The 24,161-nt window shown below is 42.6% G+C and overlaps 1 protein-coding gene and 1 long non-coding RNA gene across 4 annotated transcripts in view; one reads left to right on the forward strand and one right to left on the reverse strand.

Moving 5' to 3' along the window:
* The window catches only part of hecw2a (HECT, C2 and WW domain containing E3 ubiquitin protein ligase 2a), a 48,727-nt gene extending 42,682 nt beyond the window's left edge, over window positions 1–6,045 (reverse strand). For 2 of the 3 annotated variants that reach the window (XM_035944479.2, XM_035944478.2), the window contains exon 1: window positions 5,374–6,045. The gene's annotated coding sequence lies outside the window, so the exon portion shown is untranslated. The remainder of the gene's footprint in view (window positions 1–5,373) is intronic. The other variant, XM_023262331.3, reaches the window with a different exon arrangement.
* Window positions 6,046–13,064: 7,019 nt separating this feature from the next.
* LOC129350090 (uncharacterized) lies at window positions 13,065–15,666 on the forward strand. Its single transcript, XR_008603318.1, has 3 exons — window positions 13,065–13,243; window positions 15,036–15,108; window positions 15,208–15,666. It is a non-coding gene; the product is annotated as an uncharacterized LOC129350090 (long non-coding RNA).
* The last annotated feature ends 8,495 nt before the right edge of the window (window positions 15,667–24,161 follow it).

The following is a 24,161-nucleotide window of genomic DNA, read 5'->3' on the forward strand; positions in this document are numbered from 1 at the left end:
GTATTTTTAGACTTGTGGGAGAAGCTGGAGTACCTGAAGAAAACATGCACAGAGACAACATGCAAACTCCAGGCAGCAAGATCCCAGGCTACGACGGGAATCAGGGATCTTCTAGCTGCAAGGCGACAGTGCTAACCACCGAACCATTGTGTAGCCCCAAGACAAAGAGTCAATTTAGAAAATAAAGTGAATGAGCTCGTGCGACCAACCAAGAAAGGTGTTACCACCAGTGCTACCAATGGAAAAGTTAGTCTGGAGCACTGCAACCGATTGCTGGCCAGCAGATTGTCAGATCTGATAGTAAGCATATTTTCAAATATTGGTTTCAATATTTTCTGCATTATTTATTTAAAAAATGTGTTACTTTGGTAACAGCTGCCTCTCTCTATCTGTAGTTACAAGAAATGTTCTGCCCATAGCACTAACTGGTTATGTGTCAAGTGTAACAGTCAGGCAGCACTGACAGATAAATGTGTTAACGTTCTCTTTTAGTTAAACCTTTGCAAAACCTTCGGGTAAATAAAGGCAATTCAATGAAGTTTTGTGTTTGTGTATTGTTCTAAATGTTGACACCATTGATCTCACATATGCATATCAGTTTCAAAAACCAGCTATCAGTCTCTTTGATAACTAGTAATTAGTAATCTGCATCGGCCCTGAAAGAAACATATCAGCCAACCCCTGATAAAGATACATGCCGCAGTATATTCCGAGTCAGTACCACATAATGTACACTGTCCTGTTGCTGTAAATTCTTAACAATTATTTTGCATCAATCCTCAGCTGGAAAATAGAGCCCAGGAAATGGGCTATTTACTCCTGCTGAAGCAACATTTGCTAGAATCTACAGAGACCAACTAATACTGAGCCAAAAATTAAGGCTTTTGTTTAGAATAGGTATAATATTGGAAGACCTCAGGCAAATTCATGGTTACTGCCCCTGCACCCATGTAGGCTCTTGCACATTTGCAAGGGTCTACGTGTGTGTGACGAAAATTTTGTCATCTGACGCTTAGGGTCTAACGTCTGACTGCCCGCGTATGAAGCACATGAACAGCGCATTTGCCTGAAAAAGTAAACTGGACACTCTTTTTATGCATTGCACTTATGTCACGATGTATCTACTCTACCCTTGATCCTATTCTTCTTAAACAGCTATGCACACCTTTTTCTTAATTTTTTCAGCCAAACACCAACACCACAACTTGTGGACTTAAAAACATTTCCTCAGGCCTCTAAAATTTCACAACCTTAGACATCCGCAATGAGTCAAAGGGCTCCAGTGAAGACATTACTTTGTGTTAAAGATTTATAGCTTGAAAGGATAGGAAGCAACTGATTAAATGGATTTTCTTAACCTATAATGCAAAACTTTTTAAAAAGATAATGCTTTTGCTACTCTCACTGTTTCATGATGTGTGGAATGAATACTATTGTGTTTTGGGCTGTTAATTTGACGTAAGAGGCTATTTTTATGCATCATCTTGGGTTGAAGGGGGTTGTAATGGACATATTCCACCAATTTAACAGATAAAACACTCTGTGAAAGAAAACTCTTCGCTAAATCGGACACTGAGATGAATCAAAAAATGAAACTAACGATTTATGTCAACCCCTGGTGTTTTTGCCATCTGGATATGTGTAGTGAGCTGTAGGTGCAGTGATGTCAGTGAAGGGATTCCTCCACCTCTCACACTCTCCTGTCTGTTCCTCTCCTATGTGTGTGTTGGTGTCAGCACAGGGACCCCTCTGTGGCCCCGTGGAGGTGACTGCAGCACTTTACAGCCTGACAGAACGGGCACCTTGGGGAGCTGGCACACACACACACACACACACACACACACACACGCACACACACACACACACACACACACAGAGTGGCACTGAGGTCTTATTGTGCCTTACTGACACATAAAGTTAAGAACAAAAGACACAACCGGCACAAAGAAGTTTTACACACAAAAACAAATAAACTGCCACTCAAGAAAATCATTCGCATATTGTTCTCCGTGCTCACACAAACATATTTCTGACTGAGAACAGGCAAACACGTGCTGCGATAAATACACTCTCTCAGAGCTCCAACGTGAACCTAGAGGTGGTCCACATGACTACAACTCACTGCAGTGAAGGCTCACTGGAGGATGCAGCTCTGTGAGTCACTCTGAAAGAACACAGGCTACAGCTTTGGTGCCAGAGTGTTCCCACTTCCCAGAAAAAGTGCAGTTCCGCCCCGCTCAGGGTACTTTTCTAAACACATCGCCCTGGGAGTACACGTCTGGGATGAGTCACTCCTCAGGAGGTATCCCTACATGACAGGCCCGGCCAATTCAAAAACACCGTTTACACCAGAAGACTGATTGATATCACCTTCTCTGATTTTAAAATGCTGACCTGACTATAAAAGGGAATGTGGGTTGTATGGATTTATGAAAGCCATAAAAAAGATCGTATACAGACGGATGTGCTGGAGGCATTCTTTGAAACTGTGGCCATTGCTTATTCTGGCCGTTTTATATTCATATTTAAGATGCATCCATATGTGGCATACAATGACTACAGACTCCATCGTTACAAATTTATGTTGTGCAGCCAACCTAATTTTAAATTCAAGTACAAATCCCAAAGTTCCCAAGAGCATCACTTGGACATGCAGAAACTTCACATTTAACAGAGCAGTGGGAACATAACATAAATGAATATTTCACTCAATGTCAACTTTCCATTTCAATGAAGAGCCAGAGTAATTTTATACACAATAGATGTACTGATTTAAATAGTAATAAGATAATTTAACAACATTTACACTGCTGCAGGGAAACAAAGGGATAAACCTGGATGTCAATGAGTTAGGTTCATCTTGGATAAATGATGACCTGTAGGTTAAGCAGTGAAGTGGTTGGTGACATCACTGCAGGCTGATACTGCCTTATGCCCCTTTGACTTTATGACACCTGACTCAGTGATTAAATCTATTACTACAGAACACTTTACAGACTGTAAGGTCAGTCAAGCCTCACCAAATCATCACACACAATAAGGATTTTTGATTAATAATAATCAGTCAGCACTAAACTATTACAAAGCACAAAAGTGCCAACACTGTCTATACGCACGCTGTAATGCAGCTCTTGGTGTGTTGGTATACTTATATGAACCAATGAAAATATGAGGTCCAGTATCCAGCCTATTTTGCCTATGAACTATCTATTTTTAAACGGGGATCAAATACTAGAATATTTAGCTTTAAGAGTTTCACAAATTTGCAAACAAGGTAGGATTTCTGCCAAAGTGACGAAGCTGATGTCAGACAGTCGTTGCACAATAGATCTAAAACATCGGACAAAAAAATTTCACAATATTAACAATTGCCTTTTTTCATGAAAGTCACTCTGGCATGTCAGAGGAGTGTGATGAAAAGCTGAATTCTATTGAGCCACTTCAGTTTCAAAGTCCACATATTGTGCATGCAGCTCACTGTCACACTACTGGGACACTCCAATACAACACTACCATCATCAAGTTAATTATTAGCACCTGTGCGTAACAGTTTTAGACAAGAGGAAATGTCTGCCTGGGGAAAAAGTCTTATTTAAAGGCTCTGGACAATAACTTCTCTGACTGTGCAGACATCGAGTCACTCATTACTCATTATCATTACTAATGATAACATATTAGGAGTCCACTGATGTTTTTTCAGGGCTGATATCAATACCAATGACTAGTAATTAAGGTGACTGATATTTAGAACAGAGATACATTTGCATTAAAAATTAAAACCCTGCTGATAAAATGTTGATGTCATATTATTTAGATGTTTTACAAGTTTATTTAAAGAAACTTTTGAACATTTATCCTTCAGTGTTGCTAGGCTTTAGCCCTTAGATGTGGCTGTGGGTGGGACACAGCTCATGATCACAGAGCGATGACTACAGATAGAGGCAACAGGGCCAGAATAGCACATATTTTATCAGTAACGACAGTCAGAAAAACAATAACACGATAAGTTGTCCTGCTTTTACAGATCGGAGAAAATTCTCTAGGAGTCTATTCAGCGTGGGTGGGCTAGTCGTCTGTAGGCGCTTCAACAAATAATAACATGTGTGACAGAATAACGGAACGGACCCTTTATTATGTTCCCAAATGGGTGCTGTAGCTGTATGAATAAACTATTGTGACACATATAGACGTTTAAAACACACTGCACTATGATACAGTATGTTGGTGACACGGTAAAGAATAGCGGTTCTTGTCATAAACATGAGTAGCAAACTAGGTTTTGTACATGTTTGGAGAGTAGTGACTGTGCAGTTTTCTTACCCAAATCTCTTAATTTAGGGGTTTAGCAAGTACAACTGGACTCACTGGGGTTTCTCTAACCCTCATATGGCTTCATCTGCAACTTAAAAAGTTCACATGTATATTTCAGTATCAGTTATTAGACACATCTTACATTGTAGCTGCTGTACTGGACAGCTGTCAAAACCAAACATTCACCCCTTGTCAAATTCTGTCAAGTGAGGACATTTGCGGGGGGTTTTTTGCAGATGCAAAATAGTCTTTCTGCTTGTTCCAGTTCATCTCAGGTAACGGATTTGTTTAATGTATCATATTTATAAGAAAGCTGAGCAAGTGTGCAGTTTTGCAGATTTCACATAAACCCTACCTTGAAAGCAGATCACAGTGGCAAAAAAAAATATATATATATATATTGATACTGATAGACCTCAAAGGAGAGTTTAGCAGAGTACTGCAGGCCCTACAGCTCTCACTCTCAATTATGACCACAAAATGATTTGATAATGAATAAATGTCAGTGTGCTCTGCCAGTGGGAGCGAAGTGATAACCGATCACATCAATGTAAACACAGGCCACTTCCAACATCTCAGAGCAAAAGAGAAGCGAAGGTAACCCCCGTTTATGGCGAGATCACGTCAGCAAAATCACGTTACATAACAGTTTGTCTCCAAGTTTAATCATTCCAAGTCAATCTGTGCGCTGCCGAAGACGCGCACGGCCGTTTTTGCGCACATGACTGAGCAGGCCAAACAGGGACCGCACTGGCGGAATGTGCAGGTGTCATCGCGCGCTATTGGATTACTGTGGGAATTCCCTACGTCATTTTCTTTCTATGCATCTCTTTCACAAGACGCGTGCATGAAGCCGAAATCGATCAATTATCCTCTTCAGTGCAAAAACAACAACAAAAGCAGAACACGATCCGTAAAAGACGACGCCGCGGTGCTTTAGTGACAGATTGAGCTGCTCTGAGCATCACCATCATCATCATCATTATCCCCATCACTGCTGGAAGCCATGAACACCTACACGCTCCCTCCATTCCTGACGGCGCACTGGGTGGCTGAGCTTACCTTTGGCGCAGAGGTGCGGAATGTAGGAAAACGGTGACAGCGCTGCCACTAACACCTGCTCGGTGGTTTCTGCGCGGGGATATCACGGTTTAGGTCGTTATCCCTGCAGTCCAAATGAGGCGAGACGGGCGGGGTGCCGCGCAAGGGGCCCCCCTCCCTCTCAGATTCAGAGCAGCTTTGGGCTCGGAGTCACGTATCGAGACGGTATCCCTCTGAAAAGCTGCGGCGCTGCAGAGGCACCTCGGTTCTCTTCGGTGGCAGCGTCCAGAGGCGTGCGCATAAACTCCGCCACCGCCTCCCCGCACTCTGTCCGCACAGGACGCTGCTGCTGCTGCTGCTGCTGCTGCTGCTGTGAGCTTCAAGCGTGCAGCTCATAAAGCCATCCTATCCTTATTCCCCCTCTCTGCATCGCAATGCACTGCAGTCAGAGCCGACGTCCTCCCAGCAGTCCCGACAGATGCACAAAATCTGACTGGGCAGAGCATGCAACTGCTGTCAGTCCAAAAGAGAGAGAGAAAAAAATCGTAACCTACAGGAGGATGGCGTAATGTTTGGTTGTTTGCAGTGGAGTAACTCCTCTTGCTTGCAGCGCGGAGGGATTTATCCAGAGGATCATAGCGCCTGAGATGTAGTTTTGGCTGTTGATAACATACAGTATATACACTGCATATTAATGTGGGAAAATGCCAGAGTGGGCGGTGACTCAAGACACGTCCTGTACGGAGAGAGATAGAGAGGGAGAGACTGCACTGAATGTAGTCAACCTGTAGAATAATCACACCACACAGATACATCCAATCGGCTCATGTACTGTGCTTAAAAGCAATTGTAATGTACAGCAGGCCAATTGTATGGAGGACTAAAAGTGCCAAAATTAATAAATAAATAAATACACCATTAAATAATTAATTAAATATGTCATTAATTAATTAAAATTGGAATTAAATATGTCATTAATTAATTAAAATTGGAATTAAATACATAAATGTGTTATTAAATAAATACACCATTAAATAATTAATTAAATATGTCATTAATTAAAATTGGAATTAAATATGTCATTAATTAATTAAAATTGGAATTAAATACATAAATTGTTATTAAATAAACACATCATTAAATAATTAATTAAATATGTCATTAATTAATTAAAATTGGAATTAAATATGTCATTAATTAATTAAAATTGAAATTAAATACAGAAATGTGTTATTAAATATGTCATTAATTCATTAAAATGCCAATTCATTTTAGGTAAAAAAAAACACATTATTATTTCACTATTTAGTTAATTATTTCAAGGTCCTTGTGTTGCTGTGGATCATGGATTTATTTTATCTGTCAACCTCGCCCGTCAAAGTCGGTGGGCGGGGCTAACGTGAATCTAGTCTAATCCACTGCTTTGGTCCGCCTTGAAACCGGAAGTAGAAGAAGGAGTCTTCCTAAACATGGCAGCTGCGTTGATGGAGGATCGCTGTGAACTTTCTTGAGAGTTGGTGAGAGATATTTTAGACCTTGCAGAGCATGTAGCGTGTAAAGCACAGGAATTTATTGAAGTTGTTGGAGTTATTTCCGCACTTTCCGACCAGATGTTGACCGTAGAGTGACTGCAAATTTAGAAGTACTCCGCCGCTTTTCTGGTACCAGGGCGCAACAGGAGCACACACAGGGACCAGGGCGTTTGGCGTTTGACATACCGAGGGAAGCTCTGGAACATCACGTTCTTTGTGGATTACCAGCCTGTCAAATTGCAGCGATGCTCGGAGCGTCAAGGGCTTTTCCTTTAGGACCTACTCGGCGCGGCACGGCACGGCTCGGCTCGTCTTTCTTTGCGAGCGTTTCCATATAGATTAGTGCCTGGCACCAGGCACGATTTGAAGTGAGCCAGATGTGACGTCTACATAGTGCAGGCCACTGATTGGACAGGAGTGCAGGCCACTGATTGGACAGGGAGTGACGACACAAAAGAGCGACTCCAGCACGAAAACAGCAAAAAAAAAAACTGTAAACAGCTACGGTGTGCATTGGTTTTCATGGAACTCTCTGTTCTTCAAAATTTTAGTATGACAGCCAGACCTGTACCGTGGGTGAATGAAGTGGTCAAGACTTTTCTGTCTTTGGTGGCGGACCAACGAATACAGAGGGAGCTGGAGAAAGTTTATCAGGAGGTCTCTGAGCGGATGGCCGCCCACGGATACAGTAGTCTGTATAGAAAGAGGACAAAGCAGTGTAGGGAGAAGCTGAAAAAGCTCAAAAGTGACTATCGGTCCACCAAGGACCACAACGGCCGGCGTGGGTCAACCAGGAGGTGTTGGAAGAGGTTTAACGGAAGCTATTTCTGGCACCACACCCTCGAGCAACAGGAGGGAGACTCAGCCGCTGCATTATTGGAGACGTTCGACAACGGTGAGTGTTTTGTAACTTCAAGAAACTTTTACATCATTTATCCCATTGGTGGCAAGCTCCCTTTAAGCAAACAAGTATATTTAGAAAGTAACGTTGTTGTCTCCTGTAGCAGACAATAAGCTAGCTAGTTAGCCGTCACCGCTAGCTAGTTAGCCATCAGCGCTAGCTAGTTAGCCGTCAGTGCTAGCTAGTTAGCCATCAGCACTAACTCCGCGCTCTGCTTGTATTTCGTGCTGCTGTTTCTAACGTTTAGCTCTCAGAAGCTAATACTTCAGTCAGCATGAAGAACTAAGCTAGTGGTCGTACAGGTTTATTTTTTTTTTCCACAGGTTACAATGTCGTGTTTTTCGTGTACTTAGGGTGAGTGTTTATTTCTGTTCAAGAATCCTTTTTTTTTTTTTTTTTTTTTTTTTTTTTTTTTTCTTTTTTTTTTTGTCTGCATTTGTTCTCATTGTTTAACTCCACAAAAGGGGAGTCAACATTATATGAGATTGATGCATATTTTAGTCTTGCAGCCAAATATTTTAATATTTAGTGCATGTGTGTGACCATCACCGGCCCTCCCTGAAAGCTAAGCAGATATTCTTTATTAGAATTCCCTATTATGAGCCAGGGGGGGCAGTGCTACACCTCAGTGATGTGTGGGGGAAACAAAGACTGGACAGGACGAACAGGACGAACAGGATGAACAGGGATAGAAAATAACAGGCGTTGCTATTGCAATTAAAGAGTGTAAGGTGGTGTGTTATGCCCAACTACTAATTGCCCATCAATAAAAAAAAATAAAATAAATAAATAAAAATTTGAAAAAAGAAAAGAAAACCAAACCAACACAAAAGAAAAAGAGATTCAATAATAAATGAACAAATGGTACTGAGCACCATAATTGTGGGTGTCTTGATAGTATAGAATAGAATAGAATAGGCCAGAAAAGGATACTAGTGCGAGAGAGAATGAGTTTAGGGTAGAGACTGGAGAAATTCTCAGCACATTCTGGCGGGACCCATCAATCGCTGAAATGGGACTCGGCAGTAGCTGGCAAGACCTGATCAAACATGCAAGTGTGAAGAACCCCGAAGCCCAGAACAGCAGTCACGGCAAGGCAGGGCCAAGTCAACAGGGCATCCCTCCCCCCGGGCCGTAGGAGCCACAGGGCGGCACCCCCAGAGAGCCACCGGGGCCACCGTGAACGACGCGAACCCGGAGAACAAGAGGGAGCAGCTACTGACACCCCCTGCGCGCCCAGACCGACCCAGGTGGCCCGCCCCACCCCAGTCCCCACCAAACCCCCCACCCCACCACCCGACCCGCCCACCCCCACCCCCTCCCCCTCCCCCGAGGGGGCCAACGGCCCCACACAGCCAGGAAGCCAGACACAGGGGCCGAGCGGCCCACCGAAGGGATGGCAACCAGCCCATCACAAGGCAGGCCACACCGGGAGCCGGCCAGAGGAAATCGGAGCCGGGACCCGATGTGAGTCCAGAGGGTAAAAATGGACAGTGTGGTGGGGCCCGGCGACGCCGACAGGGAGGCACCCCGCATACCCCCCGCACCAGGCCCCAGGTGAGCGCAGTACACCCAGGGCCCCCACTCCCCGCAATGCGCCCTGACAACCCACCAGGACAGAGCCACCACATGCCACCAGCCCGCAGTACAGCCACAGCGCCCACCAGGACGGCCAATCCAGCCCCCGCAGCCCACCAAGAGCCATCGCACCTGCCCGGACCCGTCGGGCACGCAGGAGAACCCCCCCCGACCACAGCCCCCAGGTCCCGGGGACCCCCCAGCCACAGCAACACGGATGATGGTCCACCCCCGCCACACCATAGCTATAAGGGGGCCGGGTCCCACCAGTGAGGCCATATTAGTGAGATCCCCCCATTACTCCCTGTTAATATGTCTCCCGATCCCAGACTGGAGACATTATCCCTGCACCGTGATAGTGTAACCCTGAGTGTCATGTGGTGCATTAAAAGTGGGGAGGCTGGGCGAGGCGTCCAGGGGGCGGGCCAGAGGACCACAGAGGATGGCTACTCTGCAGCCTACCCTGGCCCAAGTTCCCCGAGCCGTCCCAGACCTACCCCCAAGGTGTGAGTGTATGTGGTGCATTAAAAAGAAATTAGAGAGCAGGGGAGGCAAGCAAGAGGGTGATGGGGAAGAGACAAGGCCGTAGAGCCCTGCCATCCGCCCCACCACAGAGCCCATCATTCCTGCCCCCACCTGCTCTCGGGGCCCTAGCTGTTGTGTCCCTATATGTGCCTAAGACTAACTATATACAGTGACGTGTGGAGTGTGTGAAGTGCACAGTAAGAGGCAGTCTGGTGTGGATCCGGCCCATGAGGAGAGAGCAGCGGGGGAGACAGGTAGTAAGACCACCGGTACTGATGCAGAGGGCCCCCAGAGCCCAGAGGCAAGAGGCCAAGGTGAGCCCACACGAACCCGACCGGCCCGGCCAGCACCGAAACCCCCAGAAGTCGCAGCGCTAGAGCAGCGCCCCGGTAGGCGCCACAGCCCCACCACGGGCCAGCCGCATGCAGCACCCCGCCCCGGAGGGAGGACCAGGCCGCACCACTAGGAAGCAAGGGCCATGAGCCCCCACGCCCACCCCGGAGCCGGCACGTCCAGGATGCAGGGCGCCCACCCCGCAGCACCACCGAGACCCCACCCACCCCACTACTCCCCAGGACAGCACCGGGCCCGGACAGAAGCCCCCAGCCAGCAGAAATTTATCTCCAGTGGCGGCACACAGGCAAGTACCAAGGCCTGTGCCCGGATGAGCCAGAGCCACCCCCCCAGAGAGACCACCCGGCCCCCATGCCAGACCCCCAGGCAGCGGAGGGCCCCCAGCCCCCCCAGGGGAGGGAGAGGGACGAGGACGAGCGGCCAGGCAGGAGAGGAGGGAGGAGGAGGGAAGCAGAGCAGGAAAGGACAGGGGAGCGACCGGAGGGCCGACCCACCCCAAACCCCAGGGCCAGCCAGGGCGCCCCAGAAGAGACCAGCCGCCGCCACCCCCAAGGCCCCAGGAGAGCGCACAAACCCAGCAGACCCAGGACTCAAAGGGAGAGACACCGGGGACACCCACCCCCAGGCAGAGGGGCCCGAGCCACGCAGGCCCCGCAGAGCCAGAGAGCAACCCCAAGAGCAATAGGGAAGGGACACCACCAGTGTATGCACACAGCCTTGAAGTCCATGGTGCCATCCTACTTAAAAAGGTAGAGGATTAATAAACTGAAATAAAGCAGAGAGAAGTCAGACCATACACACAGACAGAATAATAATTACAATTTTATGAGGGAAATGGCATACGCCCACATACAAGCGGAGGCTATAGATTAATATTTATTGATTTAATAAATGGAGACCATTTTTCTTTGAAGGAGTCCAAATGGTTTTTTCTGATAGCAGATATTCTCTCTAGTGAAATGTGTTCTGTGAGGAGGTTCAGCCAATGGGTGATGTTGAGGGCTTTCTTATCTTTCCAGTTAACTAAAATTGTCTTTTTGGCAATGGCGATAGCTGCAAGTGTGGGTTGGATATGAATGTCTGGAAGGGCTGTTTGCGTTAGATCACCAATTAGGCAAACGTTCGGGGAATGTGGAATCCCGCAGTCCAAAATATTGGAGAGTTTCTGCGTGATTGTTACCCAGAATTGATAGACGGGTGTACAAAGCCACAGAGCGTGAAAGTAAGTGTCAGTCATGTTTTGGGTGCATTGCGTACATGTGTCTGAGCGTGAGAAGCCCATTTTATACAGTTTATATTGCGTTATATGCGTTCTGTGAAGCACCTTAAATTGGATCAATTGTAAGTTGGTGTTTTTAGTCATTTTAAATGTGTTTTCACAGATTTGGGTCCAAAAATCAGAGTCAAAAGATTTGGATATGTCTTTTTCCCATTTTTGAGTTGGTAGGTGTATAGAGTGTGTCTTTGAGAGTAAACCATACATTTTTGAGAGATTCTTCTTATTTCTTGGAGAGAGTTTCACAATGTAGTCGACAAATTCAGGTGGCTGTAAATCCGTTGGCTGTAAAGTAGTCTGAAGCGATGGAATTCTACTTGTAATAGTCTTCTTTACCTGTAGGTACTGAAGAAAATTTCCATTTCTTATTTCAAATGTTTGGAATAAGTTTATATATGTCCTAAATGTGTTATCATCCAGAAGGTGATGGAGGTGAGTGACTCCTCTCTCTGCCCATGTGCTGAAATAAAGAGCTATTTTGTTGTTTGCAAAATCAGGGTTGTGCCAGATTGGGGAGAGTATACTGGGTTTAATTGGGAGCCTGTGGTTTCCAGTGCTTTCCACCAAGCAGACAAGGTGGAAGCGATCATAGGGTTCTTGAAGCAGGAGTGATGTTTAAGGGCAGAAGTGATAAAGGGAAGGTCAGAGATTTTGATCTGGTTACAATCTAACTGTTCTAGTTCCAGCCAGGAGTTATATTCTTCATGAGGATGTATCCATTTGGTGAGATATTGTATTTGGTTGGATAAATAATAATACATGAAGTTGGGAGCCTCCAGTCCCCCTTCGGATTTATTCTTCTGGAGGGTAGTCAAACTGATTTTAGCCTTTTTATTCTTTGAGTAGAATTTACCAATAGCGGAGTCTAATGATTGGAACCACTTTGATGTGGGTTTAAATGGAATCATGGAGAAAAGATAGTTGATTTTAGGTAATATTTTCATTTTGACTGTAGCTATTCGTCCCAAAAGGGAGATGGGGAGGTTGTTCCAACGCCTCAGATCATCACAGACTTTGTCCAAAAGTGGAGTGAAGTTCAGGTGAACTAATTCTGAGAGTTTGGAGGAAATATTTATGCCCAGATATCTGATGTTGCCAGTAGGAAAAGAATAATGCGAGTTTTGGGCTGCGGGCTTCCACGAGTTTTCTGTTAAAGGTAATATAATTGATTTTGACCAGTTGACGGAGTAGTCTGAAAGACGCGAGAAGGTTGTGATGAGGTTAAATACTTCCTTTACTGAAGTTTTGGGTTCTTGTAGATAAAGTAAAATGTCATCTGCGTATAGGTTAATTTTATGTTCAGACTCCAGAGCACAGATACCTTTGATATCGGTGTTCTGACGTACAGCTGTTGCTAATGGTTCGATAAAGATCGCAAACAATAAGGGAGAGAGTGGGCATCCCTGTCTCGTTCCCCTTTGCAGACTGAAGCTTTGTGAAGTGATCCCATTAGTGGTGACTGTAGCCTTGGGTGAGTTGTACAGAGCTGATACCCACTGGATAAATGATTCTCCGAAGCCAAATTTGTGGAGCACAAATCTGTTCAAGAATCCTGTCCACGTGCGAAGCCTACTCCACCTCCATCATGGAACCCCCAGCTCCCCTGCCTCCTCTCCACCACCAGCAGCGGCTCCTCTCCAGCACCAGCTTCAGCACCAGTACCAGCTCGGACACCGACCCTGTCAACATCAACCTCCAGCACGTAACAGCAACGTCTTATCACCTGTAAGACACGGTAAACAGAGACCATGGTTGATTTTCGCATTATTATTATTACTACAGGTGTAAATGCCTGCAAGCATGATCAGAACAACGAGACCAATGACCAAGAATTCAGTCAGGTGTAAATGCAAACTGTGCAGCATGCCAGCTCAAGAACGCCTGATGAAAGCTACATGTAACTACAGTGACACATAAACAGAACACACGCAGCTGCATTTTTTTCCATTGACTTAACAAGTAAGTCACTCTAATTAATTTACTTTCTGGCGCAATGTAGTATTGCAACCATTCTTCTTATAGTCACTAGGTAACTGTGAAACTGAATGACTGGATGAAAATATACATAGGAATAAGAAAACACAGCTGTTCTTGGCAACTCCAAAATGTGCACAAGATGAAATGAAGTTGTTTTTAGTTGTGGTGGAGGAGGTACTGTTTGTGCTTTGGTTAAAGTGAAGAATGCCAGAAGTTTATTAAAGTAAAACTATCAAAGACATGATCATAATTGAAAATGGATGGACGGGTGGCTAAACACATCACATCATAGATAGCTGTGGAGTCCTTCAAGCTCCTGGGGACTACAATCTCTCAGGACCTGCAGTGGGAGACGAACATCCACTCCATCCTGAAAAAGGCTCAGCAGAGGATGTATTTCCTACGACAGCTGAGGAGACATGGCCTGCTGCAGGAGCTGTTGATCCAGTTCTACACTGCAGTCATCCAATCTGTCCTGTGCACCTCTGGATCAGCCACACAGCAGGACAGAAACAGACTAAAGCCTATAGTACAGACTGCAGAAAACATCATCAGAGACCCCACTCACCCTGGACATAAACTGTTTCCCCTCCTCCCCTCTGGCAGGCGCTACAGATACATCCATCCATTATCTAGACACCGCTTAATCCTCATTAGGGTGGGGGGGGGGGGGGCTGGGGCTGGAGCCCATCCCAGCTGACTCGGGCGAAGGCAGGGGACACCCTAGACAGGTCACCAGTCTGTTGCAGGGCTACATACAGAGACAAACAATCACTCTCACATTCACACCTACGGGCAATTTAGAATAATCAATTAACCTCAGCATATTTTTGGACTGTGGGAGGAAGCCGGAGTACCCGGAGAAAACCCACGCATGCACAGGGAGAACATGCAAACTCCATGCAGAAAGATCCCGGGAAAGCCGGGATGCGAACCAGGGATCTTCTCGCTGCAAGGTGAAAGTGCTAACCACTACACCACTGTGCAGCCCGCGCTACAGATCCCTGTACACAAAAATCACCAGACACAAAAATGGTTTCTTCCCCACTGCCATCACTCTAATAAACAGCTGAGCCATTCCTAAACACCTGTACAATAGTCAGTATTCCAATGGACATGTACAGTAATTTTTTTTCACCATAAACAGCATTCTCTCTAAAATGAACTGGCATTTTAATGAATTAATGACATATTTAATAACACATTTATATATTTAATTCCAACTTTAATTAATTAATGACATATTTAATTAATTATTTAATGATGTATTTATTTAACTTTGGCATTTTTAGTCCTCCATACCAGTGTTCCATGTTGAGTTGTATGATGGTACAGTAGTTCTGTTTTTAACCTCCTCAGACATCCCATAGCACCCTCTTGTGTTCAACTGTGTTTGGTTTTCAAAGTAACATTGGGAAAAAAACACATTTAACAATATTCTAACAAGTACTTCTACCCAGATTGCTTCATAGTTTTTTTTTTTTTATCTGCTTGAAGTTCACAGTTGTAAGATCTCTTTGTACCTGTTCTGTATTTGCAGCACAGAGGTGTTTCTGACTGGAAGAACTCCATGTACAGCAGCTGTGTGACTGGTGGAGCCGTCAGGTTTCAAGGTATGTAACCTGCTTTATTTGCTTTGATGGTTCAAACTGAAAGACGTGTTTCTGTTGTCCTCACATCTCTTGTGTTTCTGTTTTGAAACTGGACTGAAGGCTGGAGTCCTGGGATGTGGAGGCTTTGCTGCTTTTTCTGCAGCAATTGAATATTATTTACGGTGAACCACTAAGAAGTGATTCTGTGGACAAGAACTTATTTGGTGCACAAGAATGAAGAGTCACGGTGTGAGAAAGTCACTTCTGTGAATATTGACCTGCACATGGAGGATTGCTGTGAAAACAGACGGGAGTGTAAAGTGACACCGCAGTGGACTGTCTGTATTTTACAGTGTACTTTAGTTGAAGCAGAACAAAGCAGCCTCTTGTGGAGAATCTCCAGAAACAGAGCAGAGTGGGTCCACTTCTATATCAGAGATACATTAATGATGGGAAAATGTGAACTGAAATCACCTTCTGAGTCAGGACCATGTCAACTTAGACTGAGATAAACAGTTCTGGTTGCAGAGCACTGCTGTGACGTGTCAGTGTTATTTATATTAAAGATGTTTTTGTTAACTTGTTCATTCAGAACTCTTTTTGATGTAGTTAACAGAAGTCTATTACCAGAGAATTTGGCTTCATTTTCGTTTCACTCAGTGTAAATCTCATCTGAATTTGCAGCCGCTCTCACCCTTAAAGCTTCATTGTTTCCTTGTTGAGCCGTCAGACCTGCCACTTCTCTGTTGTGATGTTTTCAGATGTTTTTAGTGTTACACGTCTCACCTCTGAAGCATTTAGCTGCTAACAAGAACTAAGAGAGAGAATGTTTGACTGGTGAACTCAAATACTCCTCCAGTGTGTCCAGTAGTTTTAAGTAGCTGCTGCTGTTTGTTGAGTCATCAGGTCCATCTATGATCTGTTCCCCAAGGAAGAACTTAGTTGACACACAGCGGAGATTCACAACAACGTCAGCTCAGACAGAGGTGTTTGTTAAAACAGAACATCTGGATTATTATTTTTTATATCTTGTTCCAGTTAGTCATACAACTGAGAGTGTCCTTTCAGGAGCTGTAGTAAAGACCAGACCACAATTCACAAAGTATCTTACCACTTGGTTTAATCTATAATTTGAATTCCAGAGAAGCTGTTGGTTTTTAAGCCTCAATCAATAATATGATGTAATGCCATGATTTGAACTGTCCAAGAATGTTTAGAAAGACATTCAGATATACACAGAATACATCATATTCTGAACTCTGTGAAGAATTTTTAACTGTGTTCACATCATTTAAAAACGTCATCAAACTGCTTCTTCCTATAAAATATCTCAGTGCAGCTGATTGTTAAAACACACGTGACTCTTGTGTGTCTGGTTCAGTGTTGAAGAAGCTCCACGTTGATCCACCATCAGTGAAGATGAACGATCTCACAGAAAACACTCCAATTATCTGACTTAACAATAAACCAGTCAAGTTGTAACCAAAGAGTGAGAAACATGAACAACACAATTATGGAGTCGCTTTGGAAAGTATTCAGACCCTTCAAACAAACATTTTGTTTTATTCTAAATGAATACAAGTTTTCTCCATCAATCTATCATCAATAACCCAAAATGACAGAATGACAAAGAGTAAAACTTCTTTATAGAGATTTTTGCACATTTATTAAACATCAAAACTGAAATATCTCAGTCACTTTTTACAAAAAAATCACCGAAGTAAATCTTACTTTTTATAATATTTATTAAACAAGTATTGGTCACATTAATACAGTAAGATCAAAACAAAATGTTACTAAAGGCGACTTTTATTTTCAATACACATTTTTAAAAGAACAACTTTTTTACAATAAAACATCCACTATTGACAGTATTTCAAAGAAGTTCTCATCATTATAAACAGTTAAAAACAGCTGTTATATTTTTACAATATTTATATCATAAGTTTTGATGTTATGCTAATAATTATGACAATATCAAAAATGTTAAAAGCATAGCTTTAAATTTTATTTGCAGCAAACATCAACAATTTTAAATATAACAATAAACAAAGTAAATATGTAAAGAGTTCTAATGTCATGTTCATAAAATTTCATCATAAAAATGGTTTGTAAAGATGAACCTAAATGTGTTAGAATAAACAATAACAGTTTTTTAATTTTTACATTAACAATTATTGATGTCAGGCTAATAAATTTGGATCCTATCAAAAAATAATTTGAAACTTTATCTAAAATTTGCTACATTAGACACTTAACACATTTTTTTTTACATTACATTGAAGTTGTTTTTTTTTTTAACATTTTCATTAAACTAATAAATCTTACTTTAGACAATGTTTATCTTCTAAGTTCTCATGTCATGTTATGTTGGATCATAGCAAAAATATTCATACATTTTTTTACAATAAACATGAACAAAGCTAACTACTTGTGATGTTTCTTCCTAAGCAGTAAACATCATCTTCTCTGTCTCGCTGTCTGAGCTCAGAGACAAACAGGTGGCAGCTTCTTCTGTCTTCATTTGTTGCTTTGTGAGGAGCTTCCTAAACCCACCAGCACAGAACCAGCACATGATGAAAACTAGTTCTGTGCAGGCAGAGTCAGGACGCCCCTCAGTGGCTGGAGAGGGTGCTGTTGGAGGCAGGGGCGTCTGAAGTGGAGCGCTGACCTGGGAAACAGAAAAACAGGACACAAAAATCAACCTTTGACTCTCTGGTAACTGCTGAACTGTTGGATTAAACCTCTAAGAATTATTAGTGCTTCTTTAATAGACATGAAACCATCAATAAATAACTGATATAGGTGTAGGACAGTTCCAGTCTCCATCAGTTCACATCAACATACAGAAAGGTAACTTCAGCCCATCACCACTTTATGTCCCTGTTGGTACTTTTGTAGTCTTGTGAGGACTCACTTAGTCAGCTGACTGAAAACACTCCTCCTCTCTCCAGTTGGTTCCTGGTCATCCATCCTTCTGGTCTGGTCGGTCCGGTCTTCTCTGTCCATCATCCAGGAGCTCTGTTCAGAGAACTCCTGGATGATGGATGATGAAACAAAACAGAAAGTACAAATGTCAGTAAAATGCTTCAATTATAAATGATCAGGAACAGATATTAAATCCTTAATAAGTGCTTCATTTGAAGTAAAAACTTACCTTAATTTGATGAAAGCAGCGACATGAAAGAAATAACGTTAGTAACATGGATAATACTTGAAAATGAAAATATGTGCGATTGTAATTATACTTACCTCCGATAAAGAAGAACAAACACACCTGTATTTGTCAGGTGCTCATACCTACCGTTCCTCCCACATTATCTGATGACGCTAAGACATGTGAAGGAGGATTTTTACTATTAGGTGCAGGGATCTTGATGGTTTTTTTTTTTTTTTTTTTTCTTTTTTCTTTTTTTTTTCTTGTTTTTTTTTTTTTTTTCCAATCCCTGCAGTAAGAAGTGGGAGCTGCCTGTCAGCTGGAACTTCTCTGCTCAGAGCTTCCACCAGTTTCAGGACTAATCGGAGTCACTATCATCTGGACTCCAAAAAGGCCTGAACCAGTTTCCACTGGTCACAGAGGAGCTCAGGCCTGACGTGGAGGGACCGGACGCGCTGTGGTTTGTGGCACCGGATGTAGATGGTCCTGGCTGCTGGTTGTCCTCTTCACTGGTCCGCTGCCTCTTCGTACCTACCTGTGCCTCCACATCGCTCTCCTCCCAGGGCCTCTTTGGGAAGGAGATGATGTGGAGAGCAAGGTCCTCCTGTGGGGGAGCAGCGGGAGCAGCGATGACTGGAGCACCAGCAGGAGGGGGGAGCCGCTGGACCAGGGGGGAGCGAGGTCGGATGTCCTCTTCTTGGCCGTCCTCCGGGTCTTCTTCATCCTCGTCCAGGCTGCCGTAGCCGGAGTCTTCGCTGGTGCTCCAGTCGTCTTCCGAGTCTTCTTCCTCGGAAGACTCATCCGAATCATTGAAGACGACGACACGGTCGTCATCATCAATGATCCAGATGAGCTCCGGGAGGCCGTTGGCGGGACGCTCCACGACGTAGTCCACAAACCCTGAGAGGAAATAAGGTCATGTTAGTACTTCTAGCATCGTTAGATATCAGGACCAAATCAGGACCAAGCTCAGCTACATTTGTTTGTCTCAGAGATTAAACCATGCAAGTCTAAGTTCACACAACCACTACAGCAGAACTGGAAATTGCTCATTAAATCAGTTATGGTGATGGTAAACACACACTTCAACACAACAAAGTAAACACAACACACCACAGTACAACACATCACAGCAGAGTAAAGTACAACACAACTCAACACAACACAGTGCAACACAAAACAGCAAAATACTACACAACATACAACAAAACAACAAAGTACAACATGGGGCAACACAAATAACTCCCCAAGACAATGATATACAACTGAAAGCAGTACAATACAGCACAGCACAATGCAGCACAACCCAACACGGTACAACACAAAGCAGGACAGCACAACACACTACAAAACAACATAGTACAATACGACACTATGCAGTACAACACAATTCTGAATAACACAGGACAGATAGCACAACATAGTACAGTGTAACAGAGCACAACACAACACAGAACACAACACAATACTGCATAACAAACCACATTATAGCACGATGATACACAATATAATTCAATACAACACAATGTGCAGTACAACACAATACAACCCAACACAGAACATGTCACAGAACAACACAACACAACAAAAGGCAGTACTTTGCCTCTCTAATCACTACTGTTACAACCAAAACATGGCAACAGGCAACAATGAAGTCACATTGTATTACTAATTATTATTAGTGCAGCTGGTTCAGTTCATTATCACACATTCATGAAATCCGAAATAAACTGAATGTTTTCCTGTGAGTGAATTTTTCTCCTCAAAAACAGCAACATCTGTTCTCCTTGAATGTTTTTAAGAGTCCTCACTCAGATAAGTAGCATGTTAACTGCATCTATATTAGTCTGTGTACATCAGATAATTAGTCACATCAGCAGTAGAAACCAAAGTAATTCACTTTGTCATTTCTTAACTCTCATGCTGACAGTTTTCAACCAACCTCGAAACTACAACCGCAAACTACAAGTCCTGAGATCCACTTATGGCTCCTCTGCGCGCATTTACGCACGACTCTTTCTACTTGTGTTTTGAATTCTGATTGGCCAAATAAACCAACCAGCAACAAAGATCCATTACAAGTAAAATAGCACAAAAAACTACCAAACTAGTCGATTAGAACAACTTATTCTCCACATGTATGAGTTTATTTGATGTGACTGAATGGAGACGGTAGCGCATTTGCAGTCTGTTATAACTACGTAAGAGAATTTTTTTCTTTTACAAAATATTCATGTGAATTTTTAGCAACTGTGATGCTCTTAAACCAAAATAACAGAGTTTCAGAATCATGACGCCAAAGATTAATAAATTAGATTAACCCTCTCCCGAAAAAATGAATACAATTTTACAATTAAATAATCATTTTACACGGAAAAAAAATCACCCAATAACTGTTAATCACTCAATCTGTCACACTGATTACGACACTGACACAGTATTAAAGATTTCAGAGGGACAAATCACATAATTCCATCACTAAAAAGCTACTTTAATAATAATCTGATAATAATAATAATCTTACCAGCAGCGTCACGGTGCACCTCCGGGGCAGCTCCCACAGGTCCCTCGATGTCCACGAGTCTGAAGTCCATTTCCAGGTCTTCAAGTAGCCTTGATTCAAGGATCCAACAAGAGTCGGTTTACAAATGTCTTCTTCTTCAGGTGTTCTTTGGCCGAAGGTTTCCTCTTCAGGTCTTCCTCCTCCGAAGTTTCCTCTTCAGGTCTTTGGTTTCCAAAGGTTTCCTCCTCAGGTGGTTCGTTCTCCAAAGTTTCCTCTTCAGGTCTTTGCTTTCCAAAAGTTTGTCTTCAAGTTTTTGCTTTCCGTCGCTGATCTTCGAACAGGTCGATCCGAGTCCAAGAGCAGGTGAAAAAGTTGTTTTCTGACATTTCAGAATGTTGCAGCCTTTATATAAGCTCCCTGGATGCATCAAAAAATGCCACATGGTGCACCATGGAAACGATGGAATTCTCGAATGCAGAAGTTCTGTCACATATATTCTGATCACCTGCCTGAATAAAGACTAGAAGTCACTCTTGTCATGAATCTTCTTCCAGTTGACTTCACATTTATTCACATGTTGTCTGTTGCATTTTGACCCAGGAGCTGCTTCAGGCCTGATTTTATTTTGACCCCAGGATCTAACATCCCAGTACCAAACACCACAGAACTATTTTATCAGGGAAGTAAAAGTAATACAGCTATCAGGGAAACATCTGAAATACCAGAGGGCGTGGTGTAAAGTAACTAAGTAAATGTATACTCAATTGCAGTGCTTAAATGCAATTTCAAGTGACTTGTGCTCGAATATTTTAACTGTATGCTACTTTCTACTTCAACAGCCCTAAATTTGAGATCGAAAAATGCTTGTTTTTTTTTTTTTTTTTTTTTTTTACAAGAACTGACACAAAAAGACTCTTTCATGTCAACGTGAAACCGGATTTCAACAAAAAATAATGCCACTTAATTAAAAATAGAAAACAGAAAGTGATATTTCTGAAACAAAACATGAACAATTCAGTCTGTTGGTATAATAACTTAAAAAAGAGTCACAGATTTGTCTTTAAATGCACATCCAAATCACAGCCTTTGTGATTTGTTGTTTATGTCATTTCGAGCTGTGACTTTGATTTTAATTCAGTTAATTATTCAGGCCTAATGCAAAGTGTTTTGTGCAACAACATAAAATCAGTAATGCTGCTCCAAAAACACAAAGTACGCTGATTTGCAATTAACAACATTGGTCAGTAGGCCTCAAACTAATGATTATTTTTCATTGTCAATTTATCTCTCCATTATTTTCTCGGGTAATCAATTAGTTGTTGTTGTTTTGAAAAATGTCCTATTTCCTGAAGCCAAAGATGTTCTACTGACTAATTAATCCTAAAAAATAACTGATCAGTAATTTTTAACAGTTGACAGCTAATCAGTGAACTGTTACAGCTTTATTGCTAAGAGACTTTGTCAGTGGGAACAACATGGATACTCCAGAGAGCAGTATTCTACATGCTTTTCTGTCAATCTAACAAGGATACATGCATTTATTAGTTTCAGAGTCTTGATTCAGCAGATTTCTGATGGTCCATCAGGGGTGAAATTGGAGAGTTTTTACTAATTAAATACATCTCGTATTGCTCAGTAGTACCATCCAGTGTTCCATGTTGAGTAGTACGTTGGTACAGTAGTTCTGTTTTGAACCTCCTCAGAGGTTCCATAGCGCCCTCTGGTGCTAAACTGATCCAGGAGCTGCATTTATGATCTTGTAGTCAACAATGTGGGATTATAGAAAGTGAGGGGAAAAAACTACTTCGTCCTCTTTAACTCTGCTTGACTGAGAAAGACTCACTGGAGATCTTTTTCTCATCCACTGGTCTGAGTAAAGGAAGAACGTGACACCACACTCACTACGACCTTCATCCCATCCAAAAACAGATAAACAACTGTAGATGAAATAGCGGCTTTTTTCTTGAACCACCTCCTGCCTTTCCTTGTTCTCCACAAACACTGTAAACATGTTGTGCATGCAGGAAACCATTTTGCATTGTTTCTGAAGAACTCAAGAAGTGTGTCAGCAGCACCACCAAGTGTCTGATTTCATGCAGGACATGGTTTTTGGTCACACCATTTACAGCACAAATAAAGTCAGCATAACGTATATTCCAGGCATGTCACAAACAGTACAAACTCTATAGCTGCCATTGTAGAGAAATAGCAGCGAAATAAAATAAAGTGATGCCTGTGCAGTGTATTTCAAGCATACATGACTATATGAACACGATAAGTTATACACAGATATTCATCCATTATCTATACACACTTAATCCTCGTAAGGGTTGTAGGGGGCTGGATCTATCCCAGCTGATTTAGGGTGAAGGCAGGGGACACCCTGGACAGATCACCAGTCTATCACAGGGTGACATATAGAGACAAAGCACACTTCTATACAGATATACAATAATTAAGTGCAGGCTAATTACATTACCTGATAATGTGAGCCATGTCATAAAATATTTTGAGAAGTCAGAATTTAGGCTAAGTATGTCACCTCTTGTGTTATTATCATGACTAATGCTTCATGTCGATACTTTTCGTCCCAGCTGAAGACAAAATGCACACTACACAACAGAAGAGAGTACACAATTAAAATATCACTTAAAATTCTAAATTGCATCATCTCTCAAAAATTTCATAGCTGACAAGTAGAATACATGCTTCTATGAAAAATCAAAAACAAATTCTTTACAAAGACTGTACTGACAATGCTGGCCTCGCCTTAGAAACACAACAAAAGTGAATATACCTGTGATCAATGTTCCCTCTAATTTTTCATGAGTCTGAGCAAACACACAATCTCCCTGAGCGTCCCTTGGACCACTGTGAGCAACATCAGACGTGTTCACTGTGGTCACACCAGCATCACATCCATTCAAGTTACATGGTTTATTAAAAGAATCAAATTACAGCATTTACATTTCTGTTAAAACACTTTGTCAACAGGAGCCAGTTGAAGGCTGCAGTGATTTTAGTGACACTACAATGTATAAGAGTGAAGTTATTGAATATTTGTCTCTCTTTACTGTTGCAGCGGTTTTGCAAATTGCAGACGGACCCTGTTCACTCCATAGACACCAATGTTATTCCTGTAGCTTGAAAGACAGCTACTTTTGATAAAACTGGGCTTGTAGCACATTGTCTGCCTTGCAACAATGGGAAAGAGGCACCGTTTATGTTTTGACAACCTATATCTAATGAGTTATTGATGCTGGAAGTCTGAATCTGTGAATATCTTTCCAACTTTACTGAACTTGGGGCCACTACCACCTAAGGAGTGATATATTTAATTTTGAAAAAAGCATTTAGCCATACTTAAAGCTTTAAGTGCTTTATTAACACGGAACTAAAAATTTTGTATTGTTT

This window comes from Amphiprion ocellaris, chromosome 11 (assembly GCF_022539595.1).
Source record: "Amphiprion ocellaris isolate individual 3 ecotype Okinawa chromosome 11, ASM2253959v1, whole genome shotgun sequence".
Taxonomy (NCBI): Eukaryota; Metazoa; Chordata; class Actinopteri; family Pomacentridae; genus Amphiprion; species Amphiprion ocellaris.